We start from the raw sequence: 17,975 nt of genomic DNA on the forward strand, positions 1-17,975 counted from the left end.
CGTGTTTTGGTTGGTAACCCTCTGGGAGCCGTATTTGACATTATCCCAACTGTCCAACATCGGTGGCCTCGTGCCCATCAGTTGTTCCTCTGGTAGAATACAAACAGTGAAAGATACCGCACATCCCGAGTTTTGTTTAGGTGGACAGTTTCTTTTAGGACCTTCCACCGAAGCCGATCTCCTGCCATGTCCAAATCTCATGCCAGGCCACCAACTGCGATGGGAACAGCCACTGGGCATTCTCCGAGACCAGGAAGTGAGCCAGGACCCGCGAAAGCACAAGCCCAATCATTGTCGTGGTTTGTTGCCGCGTTGTTTTCGGGGCTGCCGAGCTAACTATTGACTGTGGGAGACAGTGGCGCTCCTCCATCGTGAAGGTACACCCGCTAACCGGTGCCGCCAATCTCTGAGCTTGGTTCAGCTCGAAAGAGGTGCCTAGCAAGAGCATACAGGGTGGGCTGAAACTGGGCAAGTTGCTCATTGAGTAGCCGACGCGGATGGTCCGAATCGACTAATCGTGGTCTAGCTACAAACCTACCACCACCAACCGCGGCGCGCAAATCGCACTATCAGGTCTATCTAGTGGAGACAGCGGTTTAGAATAGTTGGATAGGGTAAGACCAAAATGAGCGGCTGGCCAGCTAGCTGACTGGTTAGTAGTCAGCAACGATGCTGGCACCTTAGTTATGCCGGTGAACTGTTCGGTTATAAATAAGGAAAGTGTATAGCCAGTTGTCGTGGTAACCGTTCTTCGCATGGAGTCTGGGATTGTTCAGAGGACTCGATAAGTGGGGTGGCCGCTCCTACGACGGGGATTCGCGAGTTAGGCTTGGCTTGAACTGATGCAGAGCCAGTAAGACAGGTACCGGCTGGTTATGGTCTAGATTTTTTCTTAGGCTAGGTAGCCCAATTAGATGGGGTGCAGATACATCACCGTTCAACTGTTACAGCTAGAGAAGTACAACGTTAGAAGGAAAACAGTTAATTCTCTTACTCAGTGCTATGGCTGCCTACACATATGACGAGTGACATATAGTGAAAATTGTAAAATCGTCATGGTGACTAATTTAAGAAAATGGAACGGAATGGAGAAATGCTAGTATCAACTACATGGATTCGAATATGACTTTCGGGAGCGAATGCTCTTTAAGACACCTTTCCTAGTAAAAAAAAAACAAGAAAAAATTACTAAATATTACATTTCTAATTTGTAGATATTTTTCTTCAAATGTTACCCTAAGTTAGCGTGAAGATTAGCGTGAAGTCGACCGGTCAACCACGATATCAGGTAACACAGTTTCAACTATACTCATATTAATAGCAATGGGAGAGCCATTAAACACCCCGAAAAGACTATCAACTAGTTATGTTATTGCAAACACGCACGCGCGACATAATTATCTAGCTTCATGGACAATTTTCTACAACAAGTTACTGTCAGTGGGACACATTATTTTTTAGCCAGCAGCATACGTTGGGGTTACAGGTTTAAATAGCGTGGTGCACTTGAGAAGGTAGTTTGACAGTCACCGGGCTATACTGATTCCAACCGACCAGGTTCCCCCTTCCATGAAAGGGGTTCAAGGGCCTGGGGGTGCAAACTCGCAATACACCTTTCTCCTTCAGTTGTGTTTCAGACTCAAGCTCTTATAGTAAAAACGTATTTGGGAGTCGTTTCCGGCGCCGATGGTATCACTAGGCCCAGTGGTCAGCTTGACGGTGGTGTGTTGGTCAACACAGGTCCATTTCACTAGTCAGCGGGATGATGGGGTAAAGCCCAGACATTAGTAGTGCGCTGCGATTTAGAGAAGTTTGAGGGGACGAGGACGCTTATATGTAGGCCAGAGAGAAGTCCTCCTATCACTACTATACAAGAATGGATAAATAAGGACAATATGGGAATACTGACTGCTACTCCATTGAGGTTTCGAGCTGGTGGGAAGGAAATTGCCGCAATGCTCAGCGCTACGAGAAGGACTCGCTCTTTTTTACTGAATAGCCGACCAACAGACCTGGCCGGCTTGCTACCATAAAGCAGATAATGAAGGTATAAGAAAAAAGCGAACTAAGGAGTGGTATCCTTGTAGTCGTTTTACCACTGTTTGTCCATGCTCCTTTCCCACCCATCGTGTCGAATCGACGCTGGCCGCTTAAGAGGATAACTCTGAACGAGTTTCCTATGTCCGAACCTGTGTGAGTGTTAACCAAAGAGAAAAATTGAAAGGAACAATCTAGCAAAATGTGCACCCGTTGCAGGCGTACAAGAATGGAGCAAGTGCTTTCAGCTTTCTCGAATCACTAGAATCACTCATTCAAACTGATTTCTATATCAGAAGAGAGCACAGGCGATTGTTAAGTGGTAAGAATAAACTAGCTGACAGCTTACAGAGAGAAATGCAAATATATGGAATTAAAATTTGACTCTTAATGAGCACGGGCTGATTGATCGGAACTACAGCATGAAGTAATTTTGTGTCAGAAACAAACAACCCGTTAATAGCTAACAGGTATCAGGGGACTGTTTTCGGAGTAGCTTGGTGGGTCTTGCTGATCTTGGCGACACGGTCTAGGTTTGAACGTGGAACGATAGACAGAATTCGTTTTGCAGTGGGAGCGAGCCGTCTGATGGAACTATGCGTCACGACGACATCGGACGCGCTGCGGATAATGAAGCGTTACAATGTGTTTGATAGTATTCCATCTCTGCGCTTGTTTTTCATTTAATGATTTTACTGTTACATTTTCAGGACAGAAAGAAAATTCGCAGCATCTGTAGCGTTACATTCGAGCATACAGCCGCTACAGCATCAACCGAAATGAGATGTGCCCTGACGCAAACAGGCCTACATTACCGTCCTATACTATTGGTAATAAGAGATGCTGTTGCAAACATACTGCATACGCACACGTCATAGGTGGTCAGAAGCTCCGGAAACATATAATTTGTACTAGTCATTTACTAACTGACCAATATATGCGCATACAGGTAATTTTATGATAGAGGAGGAATAACATCTTCACCTAAGGGATTACTTCCTGTATTGCTACGCAGTACGTCTCTGGATTGTTCAGTGCAGGTACTGAAACAAAAAACTGAATAAAGGCAATTTTCGCCCCTTACTCCGACCTTCAGGGCCGATCGTAATCATCCTGGTAGCAGGCGTAAAACAGAAATAAGATCACTGTTGGGCACATTTCGGATGACGAACGTCACTGGTGCTTGGCGGCAGGGTGCATGGCCTGTGGAGAGCTTTATTGGCGAAACAGAACTTCTGACGTGATTCCTGCTGGCCAATAAGGCGCACCCCTATATCTGAAACTTGCTTGCCCCAACTCAACGCACTCAAGACACTGCACTCAGCTACACCAAGATTAATTGCGCCTATCGCTAACGATTAATACCCAATTGAGATCGGGCCCCTGCGTCGGGGCTTGTCATGTCGCTTCTTTACACAACCTATAATATTTTCATAAACAACGTACCATACGGTATCGACAAACAAGCAGCCCAATCAGAGCGGTTACTGCCCCTAACACCAAGAACTAGTTACGATTGCAATATTTGTATTGTCCTTAACCTAGTATAGTAAATGCTATTTCGTATTAAATTGTCAGGTGAATTTACTAGTGTAAGCTTAAACGTGCTTTAACTACACGGTGAGTGCGCTGGTCCTATTTAGGGTTCGAATAATTCTATCGGCTCAAAATAGCTACGGCCTTTGCCGCCAGTGGCACTTACACAACCACATGAGTATGTATGATATGGCTACCACACGGATAGAAGTCCTACCAGCAATACGATTATGGGACGCCCTCCATCTATCTTTCTATGTGCTGGTCTGAACTGTTACGCGGTTGAGTCGGCGTTGTAACTTGTCAGCGATATTACAAGTAACTGTATTCGATATGGCGATTTTCCATCAGAAAACAACAGCAGCTTTTCTACTTTCTACCTGTATTAAGTATTAATCTGCGAGAGCTGATGGTCGCTAGCAACTGTCTTAGTACTTACAACTGTTTTCAATTTGTACGTGTGACATTAGTCCAGTTCGGGCCTGAAGCAGCAGCATCATCATCAGAATCGTCACGAGCAGCGCAAACGCTGTCATCATTGTCGCCGTAATCGTGGCCGGCTGCAATGTTGACATTAAGATTTCAATGACTGCTACAATCGCTGATGATGCCGGGGCCACCGTCACGCGGGTTGTTGAACCCGCGTTGGACGTGAGCGCAGGGCAACACAGGATCAGCATCGCAGGAGGTTACTAGGCACCGCGACCAGCACGAGGGTCGCATCGACGACTTGATCAAAACAACTGCACCACTAACCTGAAGGGAACGGCATAGGGGCTTTTGTAACGTAAATTAAATTTTGTAAAGCGCTGAGCGCCAATCTCACTGCGACTGCCGCGGTAATTCTGGCAGTAGGAACGACGGCCAAAGAGTAAGAGCTGCCCTTTGCTTTAGCCATCACAGGCCCAGTAGCCGCGCTGCTTATACTAACTAGCGCGCTGTAGCACGAGGGGGAAAAAACGATCTTTATCTACACGATAGTTTGCCTAAGTTGTTCGTATAGTCAACAACGAATGATACGTAGCTTTTGCTATGCTTCTGCGATTCGCTTTAGCTAGCTCGGTGGTCAAGTAAACAAAAAGTAGAGAAAAAAAGCATTTCTAAAGCTGAAGATGTAGCGGAATAAACCTTATAAACGACACCGTGCGCCTGTTCGCGTTTCGAAATTGCATTTTGTAATGTAAAATATCCGAAGCGTAAAACGGTTGCCATCTACTCGCACGTAATGGAACAGCCGTTTATTGCTCTACGAAGGCGTATGGTGAGGTCGCCATAGCCATGGGGCCTGTCTAGTCTATATCCCCCATGTAGAGTCTCTTACTAGTTGCAGTACAATGGCTACTAGAGCTGTCGAACAAAAAAATTATCGCTCATTTGGCCCGGAGCGGTTAACCTTTTACTCCTCATACACCGCTATGGCTAGGGACATCAGAGTCAGCAGCGATCGACGTCGGCATTCGCTGGCCATCCGCCCTTGTTTGTCTCTAGTGCTGCACCGAAAGGAGAGGGGCACACAGTGTGCTTGAGGGCGGACGCACACCGACACACACACACATATATCAACGCATCGACAACAAAATACGCTGGCGTCCACACATCGCCATACTAACAAGTAGCAGCGTCATCAGCTTAACGGTGCTTTGGCAGTGGGCCGGCCCACATTTCAGAGGAGGGACGAGAGCCGCTTGATGTTGATCCTGTTGAACGCGGCCGCGGAACAGCTTTTATGTGAGATGCAATCGTGATACGAGGTGTGCATTGTTGTTGGAGTACGCGAGTACTCAGCTATTATAGTCGGACAGAGCTAGATAGTTACCATGATGACTGTTTAGGCGGCTGTATTACTAGGGGACTCAGCCACACAGCAGTGTAACGGCATGACTCCAGGAAAGGGTTACAAGAGCGAACGGCTCTAGCTAGCGTGTTTAATGTTTATTCGAGGTGAGAGAGTGAGTGCTTATGCTTGCTGCTGTGCTGGTTGTTATTTGGGTGGGCCCACTCGATGCAACATGAAGTCGTCGTTGTGAAGAGCTAATATTTATTGCAAGGTACATTATGAAGCTGGGGAGCTCAGCCGCAGATTGAAAGAGGGGCAATACAAACACTATATCACCGCAGAAACATTATCTATTGTGGTCCAGGCGCTGCTGCTCTGGAGCAGCTGTTGAGGCTGCCGTAACTGCTATTAAAAAAAATGAAGCCATGACCGTCTGAGCGACCGCCTGGAACCGCGTTACTGGTCCATTCGCCGAAGTCTGATTGGCTAGCTCGCCTTGGCGCCTGGAACTGTGGCGCACGGCACGGCGCTCACGCGAATCATCAGGCGGCGTCTGAAACGTTACGTTGCCGGCTGGAAGGCTGGCTTTACGGAAGGCGGTGACGAACAGGACCGAAGTGGACAAGAAAGAGCGATCCAGCCAATAGGCAAACGCACGCATCGTCGAGAGAGGGTGTTATTGATTGTTGCCGTCGTACATTATGTAGCAACGTAATGCATGGTAACGTGCTAGTTGCCTTTATAGCGAAGACGCATGCGATGAACTGTTGCAGGACGCTTAGGCCGCATTGTCTAAAGCAATTCATAATAGCGGCGCCAGACGTAACAGTCGAAACGTTGATTTTATCTGTACGTTTATGCCGTCAATAGTTACAGAAACGACAACAGAATACATCCACAACAAATTGTAGCTGATGGTGTATGTACCCATGCGAGTATATATATATGTGTCACTGGACAAAGCTGTAGTTTACCAATAAAATCGAGTATTCTATACATGAATCTCACAGCATACAAATGAACGTGAAGGATAACAAATCGTGTTAACACGAAGCATACAAGCTTCATCATCGCCAGCATCACCCGAATCATCCTCGTGACCGTCGTCGTTGTAGCTAGGAGTGAAATAATCGCGTAGCCTTCTTTTTCCCCTGGGCGACTTCGGCAGATTCATTATCACGGCTGACGGAGTGGGGTGAAATCAGGGAAATCATGGCTGCGTCAGCCGCCAGTACTGACTCCTGCGTCGTCTCCCAGAGCGAATGCCGCATTCCCCATACTAGCAAGAGGCGAATCTGCCAATGAATGACGCTGAGTGACGATACATCATCGTCGAGTGGACAAGCTTCATATTTTTCTTTCGGTCTCTCGCCTTTTCCTCATGCCTGCAACCATCGTCCTGTCGGGTCTTCCATCGATGTCCTGGAGATGTGTCCCTACACAGAGAATTCCATTCTATTTCTCGTCCATAGTACTTTTTTGCTCACCACCTCGTATCCGTCCACTGTGAGTTGCCAAGCAGCTATGCTATACTGTCCAACACCCAACGCGGCTTTCGGGAGCGGTATTGGCATTATATTATAGATATTATATATAGATGCTACAATCGCTGTCACTAGGATCCGAGCCAGCTGGTCTATGTATTATGTTGCTGGTGTAGTGCGAAGGGGCCGGTCGAAAAGACCGTGCTTAGGCCCAGTCAGTCTATCTAATTAGTTTATATTTGTTCTTATACTGTATATGTGCATACTCTATGTACATTCAAGTTATGTAGCTACACACCGAAGGTATACCTTGCCTACATGTACGCATGTAAAACTGCACATGGAGAGGCACTGCTCGTCTGCATCATGCAATCGACCCTGCTGGATTGCGAGATGACGCCAGCCAGTCCTCCAGCGCACATCGCGTTTTGTCCTCTTTTTTTTTCTCTTACCTATGCTACCTTGCCTGATATAATATCTCGATGCCCTTTCTTGCCGACGAGGTTCTTTTTTGCCGCCCCGACTGCCTCTTTCCTCTTCAGTTGGCTAGCCTCTTTTTGCTCCCCTTCTTAACCCTAGCCCCTGCCTCTAGGAAGATACCTCTCCCTTCTCAGTGGTTGCCGCCGCTGAGCTTACAACCGCGGGTCAGCGTGGGCATCAACAATCTTTACAGTATCGACGGCGACCCTAGTCCATAGAAGTCGCCATGAGCGGCATCGTCGTGCCGTAACATCATCAGCAACGCCAGAATAGTAAAGCCAACGAGTGCAACAAGAGGGCGAACTAAAGGCATGGCTATGTCCATCCATCCAATTCACTCATTCATTCATCTATTCATTCATCCATAATCTATCACTAAGTCGGCCCTTTCCCTCTCGTTGATCCAATGCAGGCTATCTACGGTCGTCTACTGGGGCGAGGAAACGGGGAAGCCCTTTCCGACACTGTTCGTCCCTCTGGCCGATGGTCCCTGTTTCATAGAGCGTCGGTTACCTTGTTGGTATCAGCTCATCGAGGCCTCTGGCAGCCCCTAGAAGCTGCCAGGCTGGCCAGACTAGGTTAGGTTTAGCCGGTCTGCCCACGAAGATAATCTCCGCCATCGGCCCTACCACGCCTTCGACTAACAATGCATACTGACTGGAAAAATAGCAGCCTCAACAGGCAGCTATTGTCAGCGTCACACCACCACTTGCAGTATAACTACATAGAAGTAGAAGGCTATGAAATACTATAGCAGCAGCGGTAGCGACTATCAGCTAAGCTCTGCTCGCGCCTCCCCTACGCCCCCGAGTCAGTTCTGTACCTCAACCTTATACTTAGTATAACATGCGGACCCTGTTAAGCGGGTAAGCTAACGAGGGCAAACTGCTAGGTGACAGAAATATTATCAAAATACCTTCGTCAGACGACGAAGTTAGGTAAGCATTGTTCATAAACGTTTTTCTGCTGCTTTTTTTGGCGTTCTGATGAAGCTCTCTGCGACCCCCCTCCCCCCGGGAGTGCGCGGGGATGTGTGGCTCGGTGCTACTAGTCACATGTACAGTCAGCTATCAACTCGAATCGTCTAGGGGGTTATGATGATGTTCCCCATAGTTTGTCTCCTCCGTTCGTAACGTTATAGTCTCTTTGCAGAACTACGAACACATTGCAGTGAGTTCGGCAGTCTCAGATCTCAGCTCGGACTCCATAGCATTTTTCCACCACTGGCCGCTTGAGCGAAGCTCGCAGCATATACTTGAATTGTTAGTTACTAGCCGGCTTGCTTGTCCGTGTTGGAGCTGGCGTACTATAATAGTCAAAGATCTACGCGACGCTGGCGCGATGTAGCTGCTAGTACAAGTGCTCGACTGACCGCGTACCCGCTGGCCAACAGCCGATCGCGCACACTTCTTCGCTGGACGCTCGTTACTTGAGGTTGCGATAAAATTATTTACGTAAATGATCGATGGATTCGTTCTGGACAGGAGCTGTATAAGATGTGATGTTTTTTCACTCGCCCACCCTCCCCTTCCCGTCTCCTCCGATGAAACTCTTTTCCTCTCGCTATTTTATCTTTATCTCTTGGCTACAGAGTGGAGCGGCGCTGGAGCAGTTCTTATTATAGCGCGAGGGTAGACAGGCAGGCTCAACATTGGCTGTCTCCAGATCAGCGCTAGGAGCAGAAACAACGGCAGGAATAGCGGCAGCAGAGGAGGTGCGCTCCAAGTAAATCCAGTCGCGTAATAATGGTCGCCATAGCCAATGGAAGCGGAAAGTTAGTTGGCCAGCAAGGGTGAGCATTCGGGACACACTCAATGCAATATTAGTGCGAGGACCAGTTCAAACACGGGAGTGCTGGCGCCATCAGTGCTTCGCTTCCCGCATGATATGTGCATGTGTGAAGGATGTTCGTATGTATGCTTACACTTGGGAAAGCACTTCAGCTATAGATTGAGGGACAGATGAAGGATGGATGACCGGAGTACGTCCTAGTTCGTGAGAGGAGCGATAACACCGAGAAAAATAAGAACGGAGATATGTTCAATGTGCCATTGTAGTTACAGCTACTATTGATAACAGCATTGGATGAGGTGTTTGATACACGCTAGCTATAATCAAATCTAAACGGCCAAGATGAGACAGTCGTTTGCTCCGTTTCATGGCTGTTCATTATTCTGGGAATGGAAGGAAAAGGGGAGATAGTGCTCGCTAAAAAGTGGATTTAAAAAATGGCAAATATGAAAAGGCGATTTTCACGGTAACTTCACAAATACTGTATCTATCTTAGGTCGGTATTATACAGTTAGATTCTAAAGCTCTGCCGGTACATATCGTCCCGATCGGCCAACCAAAGTCCGCGAAACAGTGACTAGACGAAGGTATTTTACAAAAAAAGAAAGGACCACCTTATCAATTAGCCAGGACTTGTACGAGTTAAGGGTCTAAGCGGCCACCCGCTGAGGAATGGGTTACATAAGAATTCGATCTCAAAGGATTTATCTTTCTGCATTTGGTGCACCGATCGCGATGCTATCGTCGCGCTCATCGACGACAGCCGTTTGCGCTATTCGGAATGGTCTGAATGAGGGAACGTCACTTTTCGCAGGCAGTCAATTCTAGTGATCCGTCACTCAAGAGCTTGAGGAGACTCGTGGCAGACTCTACAATGGCCGGCCTAGTCAGCTTGTGGCATCCTTGGATACTTCAGGTTTTACCTTCTGCGAACTTCGAGCCTCGTGTTGCCTAAGCTCGGACCTGACCCCCCCCGCCCCCTGCTCGCTAAGAGCACCCTGTTGCGCACTAGACTCTGCTGGCCCGAAGTCAAATAAAGTGTTTAGTCCACTTCACGGAATACCCACCCGCACTGAGAGACGCAGTCGGACCAAGAAATAAGGAGCTACAACGTCTTCATTCGCTGCTGAACGCGGCCAGTTAGCTGCTGTGGCTCCTATGCAAGCAGACCTAATCAAACACCTCTTTTTTTCGGAGGCTCCAGGGTTATCTAATACACAGCGTGGGAGAGTCGGTACAGGCGCATGTCTTTTGCCCAGTTCGGCCTAGCCTTCACATGTTCGCGTATGTCTAATGATGCAAACCGGTCCGGCGGTTGTGTCTCCGCAACAGGGTGCACCCTGTACAACGACGCGTGAAGACGTATACGCAGTTAACGTAGCGAAGACTATTATAGAAGACGAAAAATATTAGCAATCCGATGCTACCACTTATTAAAGACTGTTGGATGCTGGAAGTAACTGTGTGGGCCATATTCCTACCGCACCTGCTGCACCAGGTCGCGTAAGTGAATTAACGTAGGTGTGTACACATCGAGACGTTTGTTTGAGGAGTTGAAGTTTGTGTTTCTCGGGGACATTAAAGGCCCGTGCCATCCCTTGGCATTTGGCCCTTGTTGAATGTCATTTGACATTAAGGAGTTCAGCTATCGACAGACATGACGGCAAGTCTTCATCCCTATCACTGTGAACTCGAAAGCGGTGAACTGAAGTTGTCGCGCACTCACTGAAGCGCAGCGAATAGGGTGTTCACCCAGGCATTCTCGGCTTCATTTCAGCCATTCAAGCCTTCGTTTAGAACCGCTTTGCCTACAGGATCTGCCTGAACACTTCAACTTGAAGGCTGCTCGACTCAGGCTGGCGGACAGGTTTGTGTGAGCCCTGCGACGAAGCGAATTTGTATGGTCTACGTCGTCCCAGGCGCGTTCGAAGAAGGTACTGTTACCGAACGCCAGCAGGAAGATGAATACTTCCCATAAGTGTTGATAGCGAAGCCCACGTGTGAGCACTTTGAGACATACGAGTGTACAAATATCGCTCGTTGTATACGCCACCAAAGGCTAGGGCCACTGGACTCTCGTATGTCACTGCGACTGTAGAAAAACAGTTCAAATAAATAGTTTGAGTGTTAATTGTTGATATGGCAGTGTAAATTACATTCGACGCTATCGAGGGTCAATAAGTAGTTAATGGTTTATGTAACTATCGGACGGATCAATTGGAATCAAGGTCTTTCCTTTTTAACGTACCGCCCGTTCTGGTAGGCTGATATTAAATAATGATCAAAATGGACTCCTCCCTTTTAGTCTGCTCCATACAGTTTGGCCGTTGTTCTGCCCAGCCGAGTTGATAACAGCCAACTTAGATAAGCATGAGATCATCAAACCACTCGTGAACTTTCGCACCAAGCAACGCCAAAGTGGCTGGACCCCCGTGGTGCAACAGGCTAGATTTACCAAAATCGCATGGCCTTTCGACCAATCACACAGCTATTTCAAGCGAACATACTCGAAGTCCATCTAGTCCGGCATCTTGTCATAGAGCTTATACAAATATATCATACATCATCGAAACGAGAGCATCGCACACGAATTTCAGTCCCGAGCAGAGCTCGCCCAAAGCAAAAGCTCTTCCCTTGAAATAGTCCAAACAAAATATGAATTTCGATTAATAGGATAACAGCACATCTGAGGGAACCCAGTTTCACCGCCAATATCGGTAGCACCCACCGTCGAAAGAAGACTATCACTTGTTGACAAAAAATAGTCACACTGCGCCAGAACCTTTAAATATTTTTTAAGTTATTCCCTGCCTCAAATAAATAGGGTACGAATGAATCAACCCATAAGTCCGCACTGAGGTTGCTCGCGATTAGCCCGCAGAGCATTCAGCACTACTAATAAATTATTTTCTGCCGTCTTCCATTACGATATGCATGATCTTCTTTCTCCCCAAAGCGTAGCAAAGGTCTTCGTTTTTCAAATCGCTTAAAGGTCTAACATACTTGGCGCAAAATATCCGAAAATGTCATCAGTTCAGCCAGCTCCTTAACACCAATGTATTCGCTACCTTTGGGTTTATCTTTTCACCTGGAGAACAAGGAGACACAATTTTTGGAGAACGTAGGGATGGTTTTCTGATCTGGCCTTATCATTTCTGCTTCGTCTCTGAGACTCTTCCCGATTAGCAGATCCTCTCTGTGTACCACCGTAGACCTATTTTCGTTCGTCATTTCGTTAAGGGTTAATTTGACGACGAAGCGTGTAGACTAGGAGTCAGTGCAATGTTGATCGGCGCCGCACACCCTACACCAGTTCCTGTCTGTTGACATTTTCTTGTGAGTATACTGTCAGCGTACGAGGCATGGAGCTGTATGTTCTATCCATATGTATATATATGTAGCTAGCTAAATGTTATGCTCGTCGTCCCTTTGGTGCGACTGCATATCTGTGTGCATGTGCACACTCGAATACATCGTCGATAGTTTGTGTGCGAATGCGGGCTTGCCAATGTTCCTATATCGACGACGACGACGGCCGCACTGCGCAGTCATCTAGAGCGGGTGCAAACGAATCTCTCTTGCCTGTGCACATTAAGAGATAGATGGCGGTGTCATATATCTGTATTAGTATTCAGGAAGTATCTCGGCGGCAACAGCGACAACTGCTGCAGGAACCTACCGGTACTTCGTCTACTTTTACGCGCATTCCCCAGCAGCAGGATCAGCGATAGTTCCTGGCAACTTTGCTCTCTGCGAAAACACCTACTGCCGCCTACAATAACTACCACTACGACGGCTGCTATGAACTACTGTAACAGCACTGGATACCGAGGGCGACTACGAGAGATAGAGGACGAAAACGACACAATCAGTTGCTAGCCAACAGCCAACAGCCAACACCCCCGCACTGCGTGGTGTCGCAAACTCTCGGTTGCATAACATAAGCGGGTGGGTAGGCACCCAGCAATCGGCAGCTCCGCGATCACGCTGGCTGGAAATTTAGCCGATTCATTATTTTGCTCGATGCAAGTGGAGAATGGCGACAAACTCGCGCGCTTGCATAGAGGCAGTGGTTTGCCAAACCATATGCATCGATCTGTGCGGCCGCACCACCGAGTAGCACCAGCGACGCCGCTCGGGCGGCTGCGTGCGCCAGCCGATCGCACGACTCAAGTTGGTCTCGCAGTTTAAAAGATTTTTTTTCGAGTCCTCCTTGTCGTTTCTCCTCTTCGCCTTCGAACGATAGAGAGTCGTTTTTTCAACTACCGTTCGTCTCGTTCTCGCCAGTGGCGGCGGCGGCGGCGGCGGCGGCGGCGGCAGCGGCGGCGGCGGCGGCAATCGGTCTTTCGTAGCCCGCCGTCGGTGAGTGGCTTCGTCTCTCCTGCACTGCCCGCCCTTTCTCTCTGTCATCAATTGGATATCCTGTCCGTCTAGAGCTAGTAATGCTAGCATGCGTATGTGGCCTTTTGTTCTCTCGAGAGCAGTTGATTATTTCGTTGGAGGCAGAAGCAGCAGTGCGTCTGTGTTGCGCGCGCATTTCAAATGTTGCTTCTACTGCCGCTGACGCCTGATGAGCCAAACTGGTAGTCAATCGCGGTATGAGCGCACACATTGATACCTACTTGAGTTCACTGACGGGGCTATTGGGAGACTCAGTTATCTATCGAAAAGCCCAGCAGTAGTAGCAAAATGCCGGGAACGAGGACTGCTCCCGTCAGATGGATATCTGCTCTATGAATGTATGCATGCCTAGTTATATATATGATATCATCGTGAAATGACACTTCTACACATCGTTGTCGCAAGAGACAACATTATATATATATATATATATAAATCGAGAAGAAGACAAACTTGCGTCTAAAGACCATCGCGCCGCTACCCCCTCTCCCCCGTTCGGATAGGATTTGCAGAACGACATGTAAGCGCACCTCTTTTATCTGACTGCTCGTGCTGCTACTTCGGCGGACTTGGGGTAAACTATATTGATGCAGACCATGCATCAGTCACTATCGACTATCACGGTAGGTGATGCAATAGGCGATGTCCTGGCGCTATTTCTAACTGGCCTGGTCCGCTTCAAGCACCCCTTGGCGAACCTTTCTGTGAGTCTATGTTCTATGATGATGCCAACGGTCCCTTCTCTTCTTTCAAACTTCCTATAGCAATGGAACGATTGGCCACCGTATTGACCAATGTAGACTGTGATAACGTTGAGCTAGTTATATGACTGCCGCTCCGCCGGTTTTCCTCGACTAGAGATAGGTGTAGGTAGAAAGTGAGGGGTATCGAGCTTCGAGTATCGACCGAAAAGCAGGGAAAAGATGCTGCAGGTATCACAGAATCTCTTGAGTTCTCCCCAGGTTCGTAGCTGTCACTGCAGCGTTCATTGCTCATAGATGACACTCAGCCGGAGCAATGATGGTATAAAGATACTTTCCGCGCTTCTACCATCGGTAAGTGAAGAGAGCAGAAGACACGAGTAACCAGCTCACTAAACCTAATGGTAAGATTTGCTTATCTCGAAGACTGGTGGCCCTCACTTTCATCATAGAACTATTTTGATGGTGAGAAGCTGCAAAATCCAATGCAAGTCCCAACCTAGACCCTGAATTGAACTGAAGTAAGCATACATCAACTTCTTCATTCTACGATGCCTGTAAAGCACTTATACTTCAGTGAATTTAATGTGCAACAAGAATCCTTATTCAATCTTGTGCGAAAATTGTCCTTGACATTCAGCCTAGTCGCGTTTCTTCTTACGACGGAGAGTAATTTGTGTATATTTTGCCTGCGAATGTGTTTATAGTTGTGTAGTTGTATGCCGCATGAATATTTGTTTATCCATGTCACCTGGAGCATGTGCGTGCATATATTAAGGTTACATGTAGGCAAGGGTGGATGTCTCCACCGCAGGTGGTGTTCCAAGATGCAATCAAGGTCCGCGTGCGCGATATTAGCGCGAGTCAAAATACGTTTAGAGCATATGCTTGATTATTGGCAGCGTTGGTAAGATAATAACTACTCGTTGAGGTCACTCTAGTAGTCGAGGTGGTGCTCAGATGAATAATCGTCGGAAATCATTACCATCATCGTTTGAAGGTTATGGCTCGTCCACTAAAAACACCATTTGATACTATTGCAGAAAGGGTAGCTATGCTTTTAAGTGTAGCGGGGGTGGAGTGTATCAAGCTATTGAGGATACTGGATCGTGAATGATTGCCCACTTTTTGGTTATACCATGCTAGTAGATCAATGGATTACAATGATCGGACCAACTAACGCTGGTGTTAACTCGACCTGCTTATTTTGTTCTCCCGGTTTCAGCTATGCGAGGAATCGTGGCAATCGAAGCGCATGTTATGGGACGAACTTATTTTACCACGATAATTGGTTAATACATAAGCACAGTTAACTGCGTCTACTTCTCTGCTCGAAAAACGTGCCATGCACTGTTTTCATATAAATTTTTAACTTTTTGATTAATTAACTGTTGTGTATATCGTGTGTCGAGCGTAGTTCCCGGGAGATACGTCAAAAAATTCGATAAGTGATTCCAGACCCAGTTACCATTTCAGGACTTATCTTGGTTGCACAGTGTTTATACGGCCATTGGTAGCTCTCCTCATGGCGTTGCATAACTAAAGCATGGCTTGCAAAACACAAACGTTGATCGCTGATCCGCAAGTCGTCACGGCGTTCCTCACCGCCAAACGCCAGGACGCGCTCCGGGTGGAGCGTCATAGGGGCTGCAGGAAAATCATGGGGTCCGGGGAGAAGGAAGTAGGTACCGGTGGCGAGTTCGCCTTTCTTCTTCCTGTTCTGCAGGTACAGAACACTTCTCTAAAGGAGGACTAGCGTATCTGTACAGCTTGCTCCTTCTTTCGACATACCCAATCTACTCTTCGAGCCAAGGAGAGAAAAGCCATAAGATATTGGATCAGGCAGCGGTAGCAGAATGGTGGCGCGCAATATCGGGGTATATTGCGCACTACAATACCATTTATGTTACTACTAAAACCATGTGCCTGTTGTATATAGTTAGTGTGTGCGTGTGCGCCAGCCGATTCGATCAGTTCTTCTTCCTCGATAGGTTTGTAGTAGACTTTTAGGCACATGCCGCCAAAATCGCCAAACTACCGCTGCTGAGAGTATAGCCGAGGGGGTGTACGCTGTGCTCTAGCCTTTACGGAACGAGTGTCTAGCTAGCGGGTAAATAGGCCACTGAGCGCCTTACTGACTCAACCGGACGGCCTAACAATGCTGCTGGCTATGCCATGTTGGACACCCCACCCAGCGCCAGCGGAAAAAGAGCCACCCACCCCACCCCATCGCGGCCGAAGGAGTAGCACGCAAGAGTAGTCCCGCGCGACACACCCTTGGGGCCATAAAATAACCCTTAATTTTAAATTATTTGAGTTGTTCTTCTCTCCACCACGACTCTACCGCTACTGCTACTCCGCCGCCGCTTCCCAGCCGCAGCCGTGACTATACTCGTACCACCCCCGCTTTTTCTTTTTCGCCTCCTTGTCAGCTCCACCAAAAGCGCCAATAGCAACGCTCTCCTTTCAAGGATCGAGGATCACTATTCAGGGTTATCTAGCCTACCCACTTCCACCAGTAAGCATGGACGAACGAAGCAGTCAACGAAGCAAGCGATATAGACAGCATCCGATTCGCTCATCCAAAAGTTTCTTCAATACAACCTCTGTAGCGTATACCCCTACGATTCGTTGCTGCTGCTGCGGCCGCCGCCGTCGCCACTGCTGGCTGCTTATCAATTGCTAGTATTATCTAGCCATGCGCAGTGTTCAACTCTGAGCAATTCAGTTCTACGACCATGACTAGCTAGCCGGCAAAGCAGAATGCTTCTCCTGTTTGGTTTTTACTTTTCGTTTGGCCTGCACTGCACTAATTTTCTTGGAAGCGTTTGCACAGATGAGGTTGGTATGGCCGCACTGTCTATAGACAGGGCTGATGCTTTCCAGGCCGCTGGTCGCCAGCCAATGCGTCGATGCACGGACGACTCTGCGTTTTCCATTGACGCTGACTGTGTCAGTCATTCATGCTACGACCGGCATGTCTGCTGTGGTTGTTGGTACGACGGTGGCCCGCACATATTATTCCGAATGATTTCGCTTTGTTATTGTTGTCGTAGCTAGTCGACTCTTCCGAAGGCCATTCATGTCTGTCAGACTCATTACTTCTTACTGTTCGCCCCCGTTGCACTCATTGCCCTCGCAGGCTATCGACGGAGTTTTCGCCCGAGACTGCTCGTCCAGTAGCCCTTAATGCGTGGGTAGGCGGCCGATGTCAGTGTCAAAGCGTCATTGCCGATGTCTGGCATCGAACAGTAGAGTAGCAATATTAGATATCTCTGTCCTGATGATGGCTGGTGACCAATAAACGCGCCGTTGCCGCCAACAAACACGACGACGACGACCATGCATGGCAGTGTATGTTGCTATGCCTCTAAGGGGGCCAAATCGGTCGAGAAATACGATAAAGCTGGCTATGGTTCTGAGGTTGCGTAGGAGGCGGATAATTCGAACTCCGTTTCAGCGTTTCGTCCTAGTGGTGGATTTAGGTCAGCGCGGCGTGCATGCATGCATGCTTGCTTCCTGGCTGGGTTCCTACATTGTTTCGGCGTCTATTCTCTTCTGTGCTTTTTACTCAGTTAATCGGATAAGAAGGAAGAACAGGACAAGGCCATACACCCCCGCATCCCAGCTTATCCACTCGCAAATAGAACTCGCCAAGAGTATCGGCGAGTTGCCCAGCTGGGCGGGGATAGATCTGGGACGGGGTCGAAAACCTTGAAACGAAAACTGGCAACACCAACAGCAACCTCAGTTCAAACGTTTGTCCGA

General features: G+C 48.0%; 1 protein-coding gene and 1 long non-coding RNA gene across 4 annotated transcripts in view; one reads left to right on the plus strand and one right to left on the minus strand.

Annotated features, from left to right (window-relative positions):
• The window catches only part of LOC111243881 (uncharacterized), an 86,042-nt gene that overhangs the window by 22,803 nt on the left and 45,264 nt on the right, over positions 1–17,975 (minus strand). The gene's annotated exons all lie outside the window — the stretch shown is intronic.
• On the plus strand, positions 621–2,416 carry LOC111243883 (uncharacterized). The gene is made up of 3 exons (XR_002670646.2): positions 621–862; positions 1,215–1,288; positions 1,627–2,416. It is a non-coding gene; the product is annotated as an uncharacterized LOC111243883 (long non-coding RNA).

The sequence above is a fragment of the Varroa destructor genome, unplaced genomic scaffold, assembly GCF_002443255.2.
Source record: "Varroa destructor unplaced genomic scaffold, Vdes_3.0 BEIS01000002.1, whole genome shotgun sequence".
In the NCBI taxonomy this organism is placed as follows: domain Eukaryota; kingdom Metazoa; phylum Arthropoda; class Arachnida; order Mesostigmata; family Varroidae; genus Varroa; species Varroa destructor.